Source organism: Amphiura filiformis, chromosome 11 (assembly GCF_039555335.1).
Source record: "Amphiura filiformis chromosome 11, Afil_fr2py, whole genome shotgun sequence".
Lineage (NCBI taxonomy): Eukaryota > Metazoa > Echinodermata > Ophiuroidea > Amphilepidida > Amphiuridae > Amphiura > Amphiura filiformis.
In genome coordinates, this window is record NC_092638.1 from 13,807,284 (window position 1) to 13,828,589 (window position 21,306).

The 21,306-nt window shown below is 37.7% G+C and overlaps 1 protein-coding gene and 1 long non-coding RNA gene across 2 annotated transcripts in view; both read left to right on the forward strand.

Annotated features, from left to right (window-relative positions):
* Positions 1 to 21,306, forward strand: part of LOC140164380 (cilia- and flagella-associated protein 337-like) — an 82,630-nt gene that overhangs the window by 54,571 nt on the left and 6,753 nt on the right.
* Positions 1,520 to 19,151, forward strand: LOC140164382 (uncharacterized). The gene is made up of 6 exons (XR_011860516.1): positions 1,520 to 1,685; positions 6,458 to 6,531; positions 8,267 to 8,329; positions 15,833 to 16,156; positions 16,707 to 16,825; positions 17,383 to 19,151. It is a non-coding gene; the product is annotated as an uncharacterized lncRNA (long non-coding RNA).

Here is a 21,306-nt window from a genome sequence, read left to right on the forward strand (position 1 = left end):
CCAATTATTGTCAAGGTCATGTCAAGGTCATCAGAGCAAAAATTGTTGGATTGTCATCAAACTTGGTTGATGAGATCACCATCGAGTGCCGAAAATGGTCAAGGTCATACGAGTATAGATTATTGGATTGCCACCAAACTTGGTGCATGGGATCATCATCGAATGCTGAAAATGGTCAAGGTCATGTCAAGGTCATCAGAGTAAAGATTGTTGGATTGTAACTAAACTTGGTGGATGATATCACCATCGAGTGCTAATAATGGTCAAAGTCATATCAAGGTCATTGGTGGTTAGGGTGGGAATCACAGGCATATATATTCGTGTTTGCTCAAACACAACAGTGCCATCTAGTTCTCCTTATGCTCTTTAGTCTTCTTATCTATGCCTGTGGAACAGGGCATAGATATTCTCCTTATGCTCTTTAGTCTTCTCCTTCTTCTTCTCCTCCTCACGCTTTATATTGATAGGGCTATCTCCAAAACTATAAGGGCCACAGGGCTCATAATTGGCACACATAGTGGCCCTACCCTGTAGATGTGCCTTTTGCCCCCTTTGGCTCCAAAAGTCGAAGGTCGCGGGCCCCAGGGGCCCAAATTTAAAAATACAAAGCAAATGGTTTCTCAAGAAATAAAGCAATCTGAGGGCTCTGAGTTGGTACACTGATTGAACTAGAGGTACTCTTACCAAGTATGCACAAACCCCATAATATCATCTATTATGGGCCCGTGGCCCCAAAATCATGTTAGACAGAAAAGTATGGAGTATAAAGGCCTATCAGCCTAAATAGAGCAGCCTCGGGCTTCAGGGTTTGGGGCATTATATAGGCTAGGCCTACTTTCCCAAATTTTATCCCGGGAAATAAATGGGGCCTATTTGTGCCCCATGTATCATCTATCATGGCACTGCCCCAAATGTTAAAATATGCGTAAATTATGCTTTTCAAAAGTCAGTTGCAACACCATGAACACCTGTAGTATCTTGGGTATAGTGATAAACAAACCGGCAACCCAGTGCCCTGATATGTGATCCTGAGTCGGGTCCTGAGTATGGCAAATGAACTTGAACTCTTCAACCACCATGCTCAGGGTCGTAGCTCACTGCCACATACACACAGCTAGGCAGATAATATAGGCCTATACAACATGCAGCTGAACATGGGCAGCAGCATCTAGTACTTGTGAATAAAATATTATCAGAGATCTTTGTGACAATCTTTATCATTCAGCTTGATTTGCGAGAGCCTCAGTCAACTATAAAGGTGAATTTTATACTACATCGCTGAGCAATAGCGATCAGTGTTTTGCCAATTAGGTACTATGTTGCATTTCTTTCTGTAAATACCAATCGCTCGTTGCTCATCAGCGATTGAGTAGGTCACGTGGCTCTGACCTGCTCTGACCAGTTTTCACCAGATTCGCGACGTGATACGATAAAAACAACACGTAGAATCAACACATGGTCGTCGTATTTACATCATTTTGGATCTTCATTTGTTTGTTTGTTTGTTGGATTTTACTCCCTGTACTGTGATTGAGAGGTTTTTGGAGTCGGGGTCCTGCATCACGTTCAGCTCTCAGAGGAAATTTCAAAGCAGAAGTTGTCGCTGCTGAATGCTGGAGTAAAAGTCAGCGGCGCGGTGGGATATTGATTGTAGGCAAGTTGTTCCACATAGACATCAGTACAGAGTGAGTACATTAAAATTCTTTGCTTTTAAATATTGTATTTATGTTGCCGAAAAAATGTAGGGCCTATTTGCGACGAATAAGAATGTTACGGGGTACCAAACGTTTCGGCATTAAGTTTTTAAAGTTTTTGGTTTATTTGGTCCCCGGCTTTGGTTGTACTTTCCTCGGAAATTCCTGCATGCCATGCCTACACTGTATATTTCGCAACTGTCTTCAAATTTAATTTTTGTGTTCAAGTTCTACTTCCTACCCATGCACACAAGTAGTAAGTACTATGTAGTGCCTTTCCCCTCATATTTAAAGGAGTATTTCGTGATTCTAGCATCCTCTTTTTATGACATTTTTCAGTAGATATCCACGAAAAAAACATATTCCCAAAATTTCAGTTGATTCCGATTTTGCGTTCGCGAGTCATGCATGAATGCCATGATTATACTGCTCCATAGACAATGCGTTGTAATTTCGTTCTGGTGCACCAGAACGAAATTCAAATTTCACGATATCTTTGCTAAACGAATTAATCTGCAAGAAATATTTTGTACATAAACATTATGTAGCCAGAGGTTTCCAGTGATCGGGGGGGGGGGGGGGATGCTAAAGGAAATTGATGATTTTTGGGGGTGTATGTGCATGGGTAGACTTGGGACCCCATTTTGATTTTACCCCAGTCAGTGGCACTGGGGTAAAATCAAAATGGGATACAGGGTAAGATGGGACAGTGATTTTCGGACCTTAAAATAGTCACATTTTGTAGCCTGTATGAAAGGCAAACCCGGGTGAAACCTTAGACACATTTGCTAGTCAGCCAAATTGGCCTAAACTGGGGGCCCAAACACAATAGGCCTACATTTACATAGAAATTTAAAAGAAAAGATTGGTCAAGGAAACCTTCATAAATATGTTGTAGATACTTCACTTTGCCCAATTTATATATAATTAATTTTTGTGATGAGATATTTGCACATGTAGGTTTTGTAGGCCTGTGGGATTTTAGAGGGATTGTGATAGCAGTTCCACATAGAAAAGCTGCACTATCATGAGACTATCACTATGCCGTTTTGTTTTTAAATTGATGCATAATAAATGTTGGCTGAATTTTTTTTAATGAAAGTGAATCTGTGTATAAAATGATGCGGTTTGATGGTAAATTTGAATTCACCTTTCATACCTACTTTTGCCCATTTTTGCGACAAAAAATAATCATGTCTATTATTTGCAACCAATACCATTCTTCATTGCACAACAACTTCTGAATACAATCCATTATTTCTACACTTAATCATTAAAGTTAGGGCATCAGTGAATGAAAATCCAATGGGCCTTAGCTTTAACTGATTTTATATTCTGATCCTTGAAAATTTCCCACAAGTGCAGTACACATAACATGTTGCATTTTTGTCAACATTGGCATAAAATGGACCATTCCAGAACTCAAAGATATACCTTTACCTTACTAACCCTGACCTCTCCCAGACCTCTAAACAACTCACCTGCCACTGCTAGTATATAAACATGATAAACACCAGGCTCATTTTCATGTATTCCCATACAGTTAAGCGTTGGATTTATCCTTGTGGTTCTAATAATATTATTTCTTTGTTCATTCAGTTTCTGGGTTTTATCAAACTTCAGACAGCTGGCCAAAAATCACTTGCCCCCCCTCTCGGCCTGCCAAAATTGCTTGCCCGCCCCTCTCGCCACCAAAAATCTTGGCCCCCTTCCCCTTTGAACATGTCAAATTTTTGGGATCCCAATTTGCAAACTTTAAATGGTCTAGATGTCCCGGCTAGATGTATGTTGCGAGCGCAGTGAGCAGGAAAATGTGCATATTTAAGCATTTCTGTACTGTTTTCCTATTAGTTTTGTAGAGCATTTTATTAAAAAGGCGATTGCCCTCCCCTCTTGACTCGCTTAAAAAATCTTGCCCCCCCCACATTTTACTCTCCACTAGGGTCTTAGGCAGGATTGGGTGTGTAAATTTTTAAAAGAAATGGGTGTGTAGATTTAACATTTGTGTACAATTGATTCTCAAGTTCATATTTTGTACTTTGCTTAAATATAAATGTGTATGATTATATTTTGTATTGTTTGACATTTCCATAGAGAGAATCATGTAAAAAGAGCGGCACCATTCAGGCCAAATTCAGGTGAACGACAACACACTTGGATAGGCATGTGGTGCATCACAGCAAAGTATTAGAATGCTTTGATCACAGTTGTCATTCTCTCTGTGCATGGAAGTGTCATATTTTGTTTATCATATTTTATCCTTTCATATATTTCTAATTTCTTGTATTCATATAGGCCTATAGATTGCGTGTTACTTGTAGCCCTATATTATTGCCAATATAAAATAGCACTGTGTAAAATACTAGTACAAAAGGCTAAAAAGCATTCAAATTGTTTTATGTATGCAGACCCTAGCCTCAGACCCTGTGCCCTAGCCTACCTTGAAATATGATTGCTGATCCATTTGGGCAAGATATGTGCTGGATTTTATAAGGTTCTGCAAAGTTATTGTGGTGATTGATGAAATACTGTGGAAACATGTAGACTTGACCAAGTCTTTGTTTGATATAAGAGAGTAAAATTAATTTTCAATGAACCTATGCCTAAATTACTAAGTTATGAGGGGTGTTTGACTTTTGTTGAGTTCAGATGTGATTGTCTTTTGTCCTAGGAATAATGAGTTTCAATGGGTGTTGACAAGTTCATAGTGTAACATTTGGAAACTTGCTTTTGTCAGTTGTTTCCAAGATAAATTTGTCCAAATTCCAATTATTTTGTCCTTGGACATGGAACAGGACAGTGTGAAAAATATTTTTGTGGTAAATGAATTTTCACAAGACAGTATTTAGAGTATTTATGGTACTACACAGTAAAAAATATTTTTTTAAACATTGATCTGTTTAAAATTGTTAAACAACACTGTTTAGTGTTTACGCCGGTCACTCTAACAACTTCTGTTCATTTCATTTTCATTTCATTTCATTTTATTTTAAAAAAGCATCGTGGCCCTAAGGCCAAATTGAGCAATTATTACATTAATTAGAAGACATCAAAATATTACAAAATTACAAATACAAAATATATAAACAACAAATTTAAATTCAAATAATGCAAGATAAAAGATGAAAAGTATTGCACATAATATAAAGCATAAATGGATATTGCCACATATTAAAACATCAGCATACAGGTGTGAGTCAAGGTCACCAAGGTCATATAGGGGTCATCTGAGGTCAAATTAGTAAAAACTGTCGTTTGGGCATGAAACTTAGTGGGTACAGTCAACATTTAAAGTCAAATTTTTGCCAGGTCATTTTGAGGTCACCAGGGGTCATCTGAGGTCAAATTAGTAAACACTGTCGGATGAGCATGAAACTTAATGGGTACAGTCAGCATTTAAAGCCAAATGTTTTTAAGGTCATTTCGGGGTCACCGGGGGTCATCTGAGGTCAAATAAGTAAAAACTGTCGGATGGGCATGAAACTTAGTGGGTACAGTCAACATGTAAAACCAAATTTTTGGAAGGTCATTTCAAGGGCGCCAGGGGTCATCTGAGGTCAAATTAGTAACTACTGTCTGATGGGTATGAAACTTGGTGGGTGCAGTCAACATTTAAAGCCAAATTTTTGGAAGGTCATTTCGGGGTCACCAGGGGTCATCTGAGGTCAAATTAGTAAACACTGTCGGATGAGCATGAAACTTAATGGGTACAGTCAGCATTTAAAGCCAAATGTTTTTAAGGTCATTTCGGGGTCACCAGGGGTCATCTGAGGTCAAATTAGTAAAAACTGTCGTATGGGTATGAAACTTGGTGGGTGCAGTCAACATTTAAAGCCAAATTTTTGGAAGGTCATTTCGGGGTCACCAGGGGTCATCTGAGGTCAAATTAGTATAAACTGTCTGATGGGCATGAAACTTGGTGGGTACAGTCAACATTTAAAGCCAAATTTTTGGAAGGTCATTTTGGGGTTACCAGGGTTCATCCGAGGTCAAATTAGTAAAAACTCGTATGCGCATGAAACTTGGTGGGTACAGTTAACATTTAAAGCTTAATTTTTGGAAGGTCATTTCGGGTCACCAAGGGCTATCTGAGGTCAAATTAGTAAAAAATGTCGTATGGGCATGAAACTTGGTGGGTACAGTCAACATTTGAAACCAAACTTTTGGAAGGTCATTTCGAGGCCACTAGGGGTCATCTAAGGTCAAATTAGTAAAAACTGTTAGATGGGCATGAAACTTGGTGGGTTCAGTCAGCATTTAGAGCCAAATTTTTTGGAAGGTCATTTCAGGGTCACCAGGGGTCATCTGAGATCAAATTAGTAAAATTGTTGCATGGGCATGAAACTTGGTGGGTACAGTCACCATCAGCCAGATAATCATGCCCAGCCGATAACCACCAAATTCATTTACCTCTACCAAAAGTAATCGCAAAAGCAGGCGGTCGCAAAAGCAGGTGAGACTCGTGGTTCGAGAACCGCCTTGTTTGGTATTATTCATGAATAAAACACACACTTGTTTAAAATTCAAGGACTGTCTTTTAAACAATGTTGTTCAAAGTTCGAACATCGTTTTAAACAGCGACATTTTAAACACTGTTTTTGCTTGTAGTCACTCCCTTAGGGACCAGCCCTAACTTCACATAACTGAGTAGGCCTACTGCAATATTTGATTTTTTTTTATCAAGTTTGGGTAATCTATGGCCAAGCTTATCCCTTTTAAAGGGATTTTCATTTAATTTATATTGTACCGTATCACTTCTCAAGTTTTCAGAATGCCTTCGAAAGACAGAAAGAAAAGAGATGAAAGAAGAAGGAAACGTGAAGAGAAGAAACGCAAGGTAAGTATCCGTTTTACTCCCAATTTCATAATTGCATCAATCCTTATCCTTAAGGCATATTTTCTCTCTCACTCGCTTCTCTAAAAATTGAGACGTATACGTATTGCAGTATTGGCGTAGCGTCAAAGGGGCACGGGGAGGGGGTACTATTGTGTGTTGTTTTGGTTTTTCTACAAACCATCATGGCAAACTTTGCTAGACCATGTACATGTGTGTTGTGCGAGATTCTAGTACATGTAGGCTTAAATTCAAGATAGGGCCTACTTATATTTCCATCCTTCTGAGGTCACATTAGGCTACCTAAAATTACCATATTACCATATAATTATGTTCCTTTTGTAAACTTGCTTTTTCTAATTAATGCACAGAGTAATGTACTAATCTACTTGTTTATTTCTGTGGTTTTTTTTCATGTCAATGTGATGTTTTGTATGTGATGAACCCTGGTTTCTGGTTATCGCTACTTACCAAACAATATCTGACATCCTTAATGGTTGATGAAATTGGACATTATGCATATTATACTTTGCTTATTGTAAACCAACAAATGGTATGTATACCTATATCATCCACCCATCCAACATTATCTTACCCCCTTACATTCCATTTAACGCACTGGTTAACCTTACTCCCTTTATCCCTTACACCACTTGTTTTATGTAATCTATTAAATTCAATCACGTATCCACATATGTGCTCAAACATTTGACAATGTCAAATAAACATTTCACACTGCTTTAATGATTCACCCACCTGGTTACATTTCACATCCAACCACCCATGTACTTGATTTTGTTCTTATTGTCCTACCTGGGTTTGAATCCCATTTCATATAACTAACTCACTGATTTGTCATCTAAATAACCTACAATGTACCATCCTTGACATAACAATACCCTTCCTCCCAAAATATAATTTATTAATTGATCCACTCTTAAAATAACTATATATTGTCTTTGTAACCTACTACCATGTATCTGTCTACTAACTCATCAACTGCCAATTGCTGTCTTTTCTAAATTTTTCCTGGTTTCTTTCACTACACTCTTAATTACTAACCTGGTTTCCTTTCATCACTTTATTTCACCACTCTTTTCTTATCTTACCCGATGTTCTTTTACCATTTTCTTTTCCTAACTTACATGGCATTCTTACACCATGGCATTTTTCACCCCTTTCTTTTCCTAACTTATCTGGTGTTCTTTCACCACATTCCTTATTCTAACCTGCTTGGTGTTCTTCACCACTTTCCTCTATAACCTCCTGTAACCTCGGTTCAGGAGGATGATACAGAATTGCATACAGAATCTCATACAGAATTACATACAGAATCTCATACAGAATCTCATACAGAATTGCATACAGAACCTCATACAGAATCTCATACAGAATCTCATACAGAATTGCATACAGAATCTCATACAGAATCTCATACAGAATCTCATACAGAATCTCATACAGAATTGCATACAGAATCTCATACAGAATCTCATACAGAATCTCATACAGAATTGCATACAGAATCTCATACAGAATCTCAAGCAAAAAATGAATGTAGAGTGATACCTCCTGTACCTTCGGGTCAGGTGTGTGATACAGAAATTCCTACAGAATGCCTTACAGAATGTCAATCAAATAATGAATGCAATGAATCTGCAAATCAAACATCAACATGGTCATTGAATGTTCTTTCTGTAATTGAATCAACAGATCTACCTTCTGCACATGCTATCAGAGATGCATACAGAGATGAGATGAGTTCAGTACATACTATACCTATTAGTATTTCAGTTGAAAGGTCAGTACCAAGTATAATTTCTAATCCATGCCTACATTTGACTCAAAACACTACAGATCCTTTACGTTCAGATGCAAACCCATGTACATATCAAAACAATTCCAGTCAAAGTGTATCAGAAATTATGGGTCATACTACAGATCTGCAATGCAAGTCCACAAATAAATTAAATAATTCCAGTGATAATGATCAGCCAGGTTGTTCTTTTTGGACAGAAAATGATACTAAGAAAGCAAAATGTCAAGCCAGGAGTAAAAGATATTATGCAAAACACAGAGAGAGAATACTAGAAAAGAAAAGAGCGCACTACATGGCAAACAAGTCATTGATACTGAACATCAAGAAAGACTATTACAAATCAAATAGACCATCTGTACTGAAAAACAGAAAAGATCGCTACAAAACAAACAGACCATCTATACTGAAAAACAGAAAAGATCGCTACAAAACAAACAGAGCATCCATATTGAAAATCAGAAAAGAGAACTACACAAAAAACAATGATATAATACTGGAAAAGAAAAGGATTAATTACATTAGAAGCAAAGCTTTGATGTTGATTAAAAGGAGCATATACTACTTGAAAAATAGAAATCTAATTTTGAACCAAAAAAGAGAAGCATATCAAAAACCTGAAAGAAGAGCTAGACAAATCCAACAAACTAAAACCTCTCACGAATCTTCTAGAAGCGACATTGCAAAGGTTGTCCTGAAATTTAAGACTGAAATCCAAAATGAGAAGCCAATCTACAAATGCCTTATTTGCAATCGTTCATTATTCAGAAATCAAGTTGTACTGTTCAACAAAGCAAAGTACAGCAAAACTAGCTTGTTATCAGCAATGCCATCCAATGCTAATTATGAAACACTCCCAACTGATGCATGGATTTGTAAAACATGTCACAATAACATCAAACAGAATGTAGTGCCACGTTTATCACAAGCCAATAACCTAGAACTGTGTCCACAACCTGCAGAATTGTCAGAACTTAACATTCTTGAAAGACACTTGATTGCACCTGTGATTCCTTTCATGAAATTAGTTCCTTTATACAAAGGCTGTCAGAAAGGTATCCATGGTCAGGTTGTTTGTGTGAAATCTGATGTAGATAGTACAGCAAAAGCATTGCCACGTCTTCCCAATGATGACAGTATCGTTCGAGTCAAACTGAAACGTAAATTGCAATACAAAGGTCATGTTATGTACAGGCAAGTTTCTCCCAGTAAGATTAGAACAGCTCTCAATATACTGAAACAAACTAATCCAGTTTTTGAACACATTGAAGTAGATGCTAATCAACTGGATGCAATTGACAACGATCCAATCATAGCTACTGAACATTCTGAAGACTTCGAATCGGAAAATGACAATATTAACTTGGACCCAAATCACATTGCAGACCTCACAGATCAACAAAATCCCTCAGAAATAGAAAACAACCACGATGAGATCAATGAAACTCTTAGTACGACTGCATCTATCATAACAAATGACCTTGAAGAACCTGTTGATATGGAAATCAGTGACTCTGAAATTGAAGAACCTTTTGATATGGATATAAGTGACTCTGAAGTTGAAGATGACATTTCTGAATCAGTGCATAATAGAAATGATGATAACAAAGATGAAGATTTACCCGAAACCGCATCCACAGAAACCCATGAACCCGAGATTGATAATACAAGATATCAAGATCAATCTGAAAATGCAAATGAGGAAGTCTGTGAAACTAATCAGAATAACAGTGAAAATGATCATGAAGATGTCAATGAGGAAAAGTGTGAAACAAATCATGCCAGTGATAATGATAATGTCAATGAAGAAAACTGTGAAACAAATGAGAATGACAGTGAAAATGATGATCACAATGAAGATGTCAATAAGAAAAACTGTGAAACAAATCATAATGATAGTGGTGAAAATGATGATCACAATGATGACGATGTCAATGAGGAAAACTGTGAAACAGATCATAATGACAGTGAAAATGATGATGCCAATGTCAATGAGGAAAACAGTGAAACAAATCAGAATGACAGTGACAATGATGATGATATCACTCACACATCGGTTCCACTCATATCATGTTTGCAGCCAGTTGACTTTACACAATATGTTGCAGATCACCTTGATGATTCTATACTTAGTCTTGCACCTGCAGAAGGCAACAGACCTATCAGTGTTCTCAATGTAGAAGCAGAAGCATTTCCAGTTCAATTTCCTGATGGCAAGAATACATACAAAGAACAAAGAAATCCAAAGGTTTCTCCAAGCAGATATTTCAATGCACATCTCTTTTCGTCAGATACTCGCTTTGCTAGTGATCCACAGTATATTTTCTTTGCTCAATATGCCACAGAATTGAACATGATAACATCTCAGATTTCAATTGCTATGAGACAAGGCCATACCAAAACTCCTGATGGAAAAGCGATCACACCTGACATGCTTGCAGACAAAGATCAAGTCAAACAAATGATTGAAAGAGATTGAGCATTTCGATATTTGAGACAAATAAGAGGAACACCATCTTATTGGGATGCAACTCTCAAAGATTTATTTGCAATGATTCGACAAATGGGCATTCCCACATGGTTTCTAACCTTTAGTGCTGCTGACCGTAGATGGATTGAAATTGACAATGCAATTCTTGAACAGCAAGGCAAACAACCTCTTACACCAGAAGAGCACAAAGATATGGATTGGAATACACATTGTGAACACATATATTCAAATACAGTAACCCCTGCTAGAATGTTTGAGCACAGAGTAAAAAAGTACATCAAAGATATCCTTAAATCACCTGCTGAACCTATTGGCAAAGTTGTAGACTATTTTTATCGTACAGAATTCCAGCAGAGAGGTTGGCCACACATTCATATGCTAGTTTGGGTAGAAGATGCTCCTGATGTATATGATGTTTCAGATTGTGACATTGTTGAATTTCTTGACAAATATGTATCATGTGAACTACCATCTGAAGATGATGATCCAGAACTCCATGAAATTGTCAAATCATGCCAAATGCATAGCAAGAATCATACCAAGTCTTGTCGCAAAACAGGCAAAACATGTAGATTCAACTTTCCAAAACCACCTTCAGAACAAACTTTCATAGCTAGAAACCTAGATACATATGATGATTCAGATGATGATGAAGATGAAAGTAATGATGACACTCCTGATGAATTACATGTACTTGATGATCAAGGAGAGGCAGATGCAACAATTGAAGCTAAAGAATTGATCCAGAAAATACATGATACTCTGACTGACCCAGATATAGAAATCACAGAAAAGACATCTGTTACTGAAATCTTTGATGCTGCAAATGTTTCTCAAGCAGAACTAGAAATGGCACTTGAAACACTCGCATCACGATCTACCATCTATCTGAAAAGAAAACCTGCAGAAGTTTTGATCAATAACTACAATCCTCACCTGATACGTGCTTGGAATGGCAATATGGACATTCAAATTGTACTTGATGCTTATAGTTGTATCAAATATATTATGTCATATTTAACCAAATCTGAACGTCAAGTAGGTGATTTGTTGAAAAATGCACAGAAAGAAGCCAGACAAGACAATAGTGATGCTATTACAGAACTGAGAAAAATTGGAAATGTATATCTACACAGTCGAGAGTTGAGTGTTATGGAAAGTATATACAGAGTATGTAGCATGCACTTGAAAGATTGCACAAGAGAAGTCATTTTTGTACAGACAGATCCAGATGGTCAAAGAATATCACTGCCACTATCTCTGATGCAAAATAAAGATCCCACAGAGCCAGTATGGATGACAAATTTGCTTGAAAAGTACTATGGCAGACCTGACATGCCCAATTTCAATGACATGTGCTTGGCAACATTTGCATCCAAGTTTCGCTTTGCATCATCAAAAACTGGAAACAGAGCTACTAATGATGAATCTGATGAAGAGGAAGAAAATTCAAGAAATACAAGCCGAAAGTATGATCTTGAGTATCTAGGCAGAGATCTTGGACTTGCAATAGAACGTGTAGGCAAACCTGCAATTGTACGCTATCCAAAGATAAAGCTTGACAAAGATCCTGAAAAGTACTATATGAACATCATACGCATGTACTTGCCACATCGTAGCATTGAGCTCAAGCCAGAAGATTTTGAAAGCTTTGCATTGTACTATCACACTGGTTATGTCAGAACACCTGAAGGCGTGAAATCTGTCAAAGAAGTAATCAAAGACAACATGAAACAGTATGAGCCTATCAATGACAAAATAGATACTGCATGGAATGAATTGCAAAATGGAAATGATAATCTTGAAGATGCATGGGCTGCATTAGCACCACAAGCTGAACAGCAACGTCTTGATGATCTTGAAGACAAAATCATGTTAAACAATGAATCTGATGATGATTTCAATGAAATTGAAATTCCTGAATTACAAGCAAATCCTCCCAGCAAATCCAATGACAACCTATATCGATCACCAGTTGAAACAATAAGATCAGTTCCCTCAGATGACCAAGTTGCATCAATGATCAGAGCTCTCAATGATAAACAGTTACAGCTTTTCAAGTATGTTCATCAATGGTGTGTGAACAAAATGAATGGTGAAAATCCAGAACCTTTCAGAATATTTCTCACTGGTGGAGCTGGCACAGGCAAATCTCATGTAACAAGATGCATTAGATATCATGCAGAGAAAATCTTTGACACCTTGCGTGAAACACAACAAGAAAAGACAGTACTAGTTGTTGCACACATTGGCACAGCCGCTTTCAATGTTGAAGGAGAAACAATTTGTTCTGGTCTGAATATCAGTATCCATGCGACTAAAGATTACAAACCACTGAGAGAAGAGTCACTGAATACTATGCGTACAAAGTTGAAACACCTGCAGTTACTGATCATAGATGAGATCTCAATGGTTAGCAAAAAGCAGTTACAATACATTCATGGTAGACTACAGCAAATCAAGAGAGCTTCAGATCGTGCATTGTTTGGCAATATTTCAGTACTAGCTGTTGGAGATTTCAATCAAATACCACCCATCAATTCCACTCCACTATGTGTACCTGATGATAATCCATTGAATGACATGTGGACTGACAATTTCCAAGTCTGTGAACTCACACAAATCATGCGTCAACAAGATGATCTTGAATTTGCACAACTACTTAATCGCTTGCGTGTAAGAAAAAAATGTGATGCTATGAATCCAGATGATCATAAGAAGCTTCTGTCACGAACACTTGGTTCCGAAACAAATTTGACTCCACCAAAGGAAGCACTTCATATCTATGCATACAATGTAGATGTTGATAAACATAACCAAACAATGCTAGAATCTCTTCCGAGTCAAAAAACCACCATCCTTGCTCTTGATATCAAAGAACATGCAGGACAAAGTCAAACCAGAAAAGTACCATACAAGTCTGAAGAAATTGGTAAGACAGTGCTACAATCTCAACTATGCTTAGCAGTGGAAGCTAGAGTAATGCTTACAACAAATCTAGATGTACCTGATGGTCTTTGCAATGGAGTCACTGGCACAGTCAAATCTATCCTACCTGATGATGCAAACAATCAACCAAGTGCTATATTTGTACAATTTGATAATGCAAAGTGTGGTGCAAATGCAAGGCGAAAAAGCCCTCTACCAAATGAATATGCTAGCTGTGTTGTCATAAAACCACATCAAGAAAGCATTGAAATACATAACGAATATGGCCATCAAACTAGAATACGTAAGCAATATCCACTGAAACTAGCCTGGGCAATCACTATGCACAAGGTACAAGGACAGTCAACAGATCAAGCAGTTATCTCGTTGAAAGGAATAAGAGCATGCATGGCCTATGTAGCAATTAGTCGTGTCACACACCTCACTGGTCTCTATCTCTCAGACTATGATCCAAAGAGAATTTTCTGTAATGAAACACTTCAGCAGCACTTATCAAATATGTTACCATGTGACCTTTCAGTTGCTAACCCAATTCTGCAGATCAATCACAGAGAATACTTTATAATAGTCCATCACAATGTACAAAGTCTTCCCAAACACATTGATGATATTAAATGTGACTTTGAAATCAGGAAAGCTCATGTCATAGCCCTATCAGAAACATGGTTGAGTACTGATCATAACATGAGTAACTATGAAATACCTGGATATCAACTTGTTGCCATGAGAAAACAACCTGAACAAGCTAGAGGCAGAGGTACTGCAATGTTTATTCATGAGAGTGTTCCATATACTGCATTATCACTTGAAGTAGATGAATGTGATATTCAGGCTATAAGAACAAATGCCAACCCATCGATTGTTATTATGACAGTCTACAAGCCAGTCACTACCAGCATTACTGTACTTTCCGATGTGCTAAACAATTTGTGTACCCAAATGGAGATGCTAGATGTTAATCATGTTGTTATTTTGGGCGATTTCAATCATGATCTGCTGAAGAAACCACCAATTAATGCATTACAGAGATATCACCAATTGATTACCTCTCCTACCACTGCTAAAGGAACTCTGCTGGACCATGTTTACATTAAGCCAATGCCTGCAGATTACAAAGCATCCGTATTAGCATCACATTTCAGTTACCACGAACCAGTTTCCCTTTCTATAAAATTATAGAAATTTCTTCAGAAGTGTATACAGGATGTGAACATCCTTATTATTTTCAACTAGATATATTTACATATGCAGAATGTGAACAGAATGTCACACATATATTACATGTGCAAAATGTGAACAGATTAGTATAAAATGTGACGTGTCATGTCAAAAGGAGACACTTTTGGGCAGGATCGTAAATGGAGAAATAGCCAAAAATCTGCCCGCGGGTGATTTTTTCACAATTTGGGTTTGTTGCGAATATGTGATGTTATTAATGTTAAAAATATTGTCTGATAGTTTCAGACCCAAATATAACTAGCATCTTGTATTTTTGGAGACATTTGTCAAGGCAATTCCTACTCTCAACATTGTCAATAATATTTTTAAAGGCCGATATCTCAATTTCCAATTTTATAATACCATAACTTACAAACTCAATATCTTCGCTTAGGAATGTCCGATTACATTGGGAAAAACGGCATTGTGGAGCAAAATATCTCTATATTAAAGATATGTAAAAATCTCCAAATTGGTAACCTGCCCAAAAGTGTCTCCTTTTGACATGACACGTCACAAATGTCAAGCATATTAGAGCACGTACCTAATTTACTGCAGCCACCATGCTTTAGTTTTCATTGAACAAGGAATTCCCCAAGCAGTGCACTAGTATTAAAGTATGAACCATTGTGCAAAATAGTCTTCAACAGAATGTAATTTGCCCTATTTTTGTACAGAATGTCAAACTTGTTGATGCACACTGCACTGTGAACATAATTCAACATATCAAGCTTACTTTTTATATACAGAACGTCTACAAAATGTTAGCAGAATGTTAAGTATATTTTTTCCATATAATGTTGACAAGATCAAACTTCATTTCTCTACAGAATGCCAAACCAATTCTATGTGAACCAAGTTACAACTAATATGGTACAGAACCCAATGTGACAATCAGCAGTCAAAATGTACAGACTCAATACATAATGTAATAAAAGGAAGCATCAATCCTGAGTCTTCAATGACACCATGCATTAAGAAGAACTATAGCACTACAGGTGCACTACCTACAATACCAACTTCATGCCAACCCAATTACATCTGTAACCCGTATCAACTGAATCTCATCAAATCTCAGACTGACCAAATTCATCTTTGGGTACCAACTACACAACTTTGCAACCAGTTTTAAATCTACTGTTTTTGTTCACAAGGTAAGTGATCATGTGGTTACTACATTTGTATGATGGTATCCTTTAAACTTTAGCCAGAGCAATTCTTCTGGGGGTAAACATAATCTGCCTGGTTATCAAATTAATCAGCGACAAGGTTATCTATGAATTTGACTGGTGCAAATTGATGCAATAAAACTAAAGCATCAATATTAGCACATATACAATTCAGAGATAACTTTGTCACTAATTAGTTTGATGCCCAGGCAGGTTTGGTTCATTCCAGAAGAACTGCTCTGGCAGGGCTTCCCCTAACAGGTCACTTATTCCTGCTAGTCTGTTGAACAGAGTTTCCCATTTGGATATTGAAATTGGCAAACAAAATACATTTGACTTGCTCACCATGTGTATTTAAATCTTCCCCTAACAGGTCACTTATTCCTGCTAGTCTGTTGAACAGAGTTGTTTCCCATTTGGATATTGAAATTGGCAAACAAAATACATTTGACTTGCTCACCATGTGTATTTTTCACATAATACTACATTTCTATTTTCAAATGTCTCCATTTTGTATTTTCCATATTTTTTGTAGGTAGTCTTATAGGGGCAATCAACTTTAAGCTAACTCTATCAACTACATTTCTACCGGAGTGCCAATTTCACACTAAACCTTCTACAACCAGTTTTAAGTCGACTCTTCTTGTTCGCAAGGTAAATACATCATATATGTTGTTATCAATTTTGTATTTCTTTGGCTTTAGCCATGTTTTGTAGCGTATTGCTATAGTGTATTTGTTCTGTCTCTGTGTGTACATATTCTGCATAAACGTGTTTGTGTACATGTTATTCCATTTTGGTTATGTTTGTTGTTCTTATCTAATATTATTGTTTCATTGCGTAACGAAACATGTCGGTTAATAGCTAGCTAACTTGGATTAAACACAATTTGAATGAGGTCCATCAGTGTTCATGCAAATAGAACTAGTAATGATCGTCTAATTTCCACACAAGTTTGTCATAGGTTATGCGACTATCATTTTAAAGAATAAGGGGCTTGCTTAGAGTGAGGCAAAATAGTTTGTCGGCACAGTTTCTTACAGATACAAACGGCTATATTTTGAACTCTTAAAAGTATTTGAAATGACCAAACACATACTCACCATTACTATTTTAATCATTTTATGTATACTGCAATACTTATTTCAGTCAAAAAGAACTAAATTTCTATATGTCCATTATTTTTCTCTATCCACTATTTTCTGCTACAGGTACCCTTGCAATATGCCGTCTTTTACTTGTACTGCCGATGTCATCAGAACTGGAGAGACTTTGAAATGAACTCTTATTTCACAAAAGAAGGATCATTCTATGACCAGTCAAACCTGCATTTCTTATCATCCAACATTTCAGATAAATTGAGAAAAAAGGAACACAATGTTATTGACTCCATATCATATCAAAGGTGTCATTTCAGTTGTACTATAACATGATTACTACTGAGTAATGGTGGTGTAGCAGTTTTAAACACCACAACAATTGTTTCACTATGGATACATGTTTAAAATTCAAACAACTCTCTGTGAAAACATGAACTAACATAACATGGTCTGTGCAATGGAAGATGAAATGCCTACTCTACAAATGAAAGTTAAGGACACGAGAAACAACCTGTTTTATTTTTGTTCTATGCCGTTTCATATCTGTGAAAAGGAAGAGTACTTCATCTGTTGTTATTATGTTGTCACAATTTATTATGTGCAATATTATTGTTGTGAGTTGATAAACTACTTGGTGATTCAAGATTTTGAAGTTGAACATTGTGCTAACAGAATAAGTGGTCACTTCCGGATTTTTCAACGACAACAAGTGCTATATAATTTGAAGGCCCATTCAGTAATTTGATCATATTCTAGAGGAATATAAAATCATCAAAATTCACATGTTGGCACTTTTGTTAGTGTCATAGACCACTGACTCTGAAATTCTAGAAAAACAAAATCATTGTAAATATGTGACCCGACAGCACAAATGAGCCGTAAATGCCCGACATCCGTCTCATTTTGATAGTCAAAACTAATCAATAATCCTATTGTTGAAGTGAATAATAAGCTTCTACCTTAGATGGCTATAGAACTTCTACTGTAATAGCTCTGGTCTTTGTTTGCTTTTGCTAAATCCTGTTCAAGTGGTGGGTTACCAGGCATTGTATTTTGTACAGGTATGCATAACCAACAATTAACAATGAGAGAACTTTCTTAAACCTCGTTGACTTGGGGATGATTTGAAATGCCCGCCAATTATGACTGTTTGATATTTATTGCCAGCAATGTGGAAAAAGAGACGCATGTAAAAACGTCAAAAGCTATAATTTTATATATATAAAGGAGCAAAGTTTAACAAACCATAACCCCGCTTCTGGATATCGTTTGAAGTCAAATGATATAACGTTTTTAAGTTTATGATGTTTATTTTTTTAAACACGAAATAAAACAAAATTGACCGGGGGAGGAATTTACGGCTCATTCGCCGTGGACGGTCACATATATGAGAGCAGAAGTTTTTAACTCTGGTGCAAGAGGTTTTTTATTTATTTCTGAGCTTGTAAATATCAACAACAAAAATCTGCTCTCTCCAGAGTAATGCCTGGCTCTCTGTACACGTAACCACCTTCCACATTATGGGAGAATAGTGTTTCCCATTGAATTATTCAAACAGGTTCAATATAATGCATAAACTGATATAAAATAATTGTATCAGATTGGAAATCAAAAGTCAAATACCGTAAACGTTCGCCTAATGGCGCAATGGGCTCCCTTGCCATAACTGGAATTTTAGACACAAACTTAAAGTGCCCTCCCATAAAAATCCCACAGGAAATAAGGACACATGCCCTTAATTCTTGTTGGGATTTTTAGAGGAGGGAGCTCTTTATTTTGTACATGAAATTTACCCTACAAGGCAAAGGAGCCCAAGTGTGCCATTAGGCGAACGTTTACGGTACATTGTGTGTAATAAAATTAATAGAAATTCTCAAAAAGAGTAATGGCTGTCATTTGTATGGGGTTGTTCATGGATGACAAATAATGTACTTGGGATTATTTTGATGGGCACCTGCCATACTTGGATTCAAAGTATGTGATTGTTTTGCATTCAAATAATGCCCAGTTAAGGATACTAGAGCTCATGTGTGCCACACGTATGGGCCCAAACTTTTTGGTCCCAGTTAAGGCTAGGGGCCCCAGAGGCCCAAATATTAAAACAAAGGGCCGGTTGTTTCTCAGCAAATAAAGTAGCTGCAGTGCTCAGATTTGGTACACTAACCCTAACACTGACCCATGCTTTTTGGTATCGGAAGTCAGAGAAGATCCGAATTTTTCAAGAAGAAGAAGAATTTTTGACTTAGCACCCCCCGGGATTCGAACCTTTGACCCCTCGCATGCCAAACGAACGACCGTGGACCGGTAGCTGCTCGGGTTATTGCTGCCCGGCCAGCAATTCCGTGAGCATATCACACTTTGGGTGATTGCGTCATCGCAGACCCTGGGATGCATGCATGTTATGAATTTTTCATCGTGGTATTTTGTGGTTTTTACTGGTGTTAGGGCTAATAGATCTTTAGCATTATATTGTTATATGAAAATAAGAGCCCCATATGTCACATCATGGTTAGGGTCGAATCACAGGCATAGATATTCGTGTTTGATCAAACACAACAGTGCCATCTAGTTCTCCTTCTCCTCCTCACGCTTCATATTAACAGGGCTAGCTCCAAAACTACAAGGGCCCCAGGGCTCATACTTGGCACACTTAATGGCTCCACCCCAAAGATGTGCCTTTTAGGGGTCAAGGTCATGTCAAGGTCGTCTAAGTATATATTGTTGGATTGTCATCATATTTGGTGGATGTGATCATAATCGAATGCCGAAAAGGGTCAAGGTCATGTCAAGGTCATCCGAGTATAGTTTGTTGGATTATCATCAAACTTGGTGGAAGAGATCACCATCGGGTGCCAATTATGGTCAAGGTCATTTCAAGGTCATCAGAGCAAAAATTGTAGGATTGTCATCAAACTTGGTTAATGAGATCAGAATCGAGAGCCGAAAATGGTCAAGGTCATCCGAGTATAGATTATTGGATTGCCACCAAACTTGGTACATGGGATCACCATCGAATGCCAAAAATGGTCAAGGTCATGTCAAGGTCATCAGAGTAAAGATTGTTGGATTGCCATCAAACTTGGTGCATGGGATCATAATGGAATGCCAAAAATGGTCACGGTCATGTCAAGGTCATCAGAGTAAAGATTGTTGGATTGCAACCAAACTTGGTGGATGATATCACCATCGAGTGCCAAAAATGGTCAAGGTCATTGGGGTTAGGGTGGGAATCACAGGCATATATATTCGTGTTTGCTCAAACACAACAGTGCCCTCTAGTCTTATTCTGTGGTTATACCCGCATGCAGCGCATGCAGGGTATCTTCCCATCCTGTGGTTTCTTATACCCGCATGCGAAGCATGGACGGGTATATTGCCATCCTGTGGTTTCATCTCCTTCTCCTCCTCCTTCTCCTCCTTCTCCTCCTATCAAACACATCATTCTGTCAAGGCTAGCGCTAAAACTACAAGGGCCCCAGGGCCCATATGTGGTACACTTATGGGGCCTACCCCGTAGAAGTGCCTTTTGCCCATCTCGGCCCCAGAGGTCAAAGGTCACGGGCCCCAGGGGCCCAAATGTGACAATACAAAGCACGCCATTTCTCATCACATGAAGCAGCCTCAGGGCCCTGAGTTGGTACACTGATAGCCCTAGGGGTGCTCTATATTTACAAATATACAAGAGCCCCATATGTTATATATTATGGGCCCCAGGGCCCCAAATGTTAAAATATGGTGCAACAGATTGACAAGCCTAGCTCTAAAAGTACAAGATCACTAGGGTTCATATGTGGCATATGTATGGGCCCTAAGTTGTAGATGTGCCTTTTGCCAATTTTGGCCCCAGATGTACAAGGCTGGGGCCCCAGGGGCCCAAATGTTAAAAACAAAGGGCCGCCGTTTCTCAGCAAATAAAGTAGCTACAGGGTTCAGATTTGGTACACAGATATGTCTTTACTATTATATTGTCATATGTATATAAAACCCCCATATGTGACATAATATGGGCCCCAGGGCCACAAACGCTAAAACATA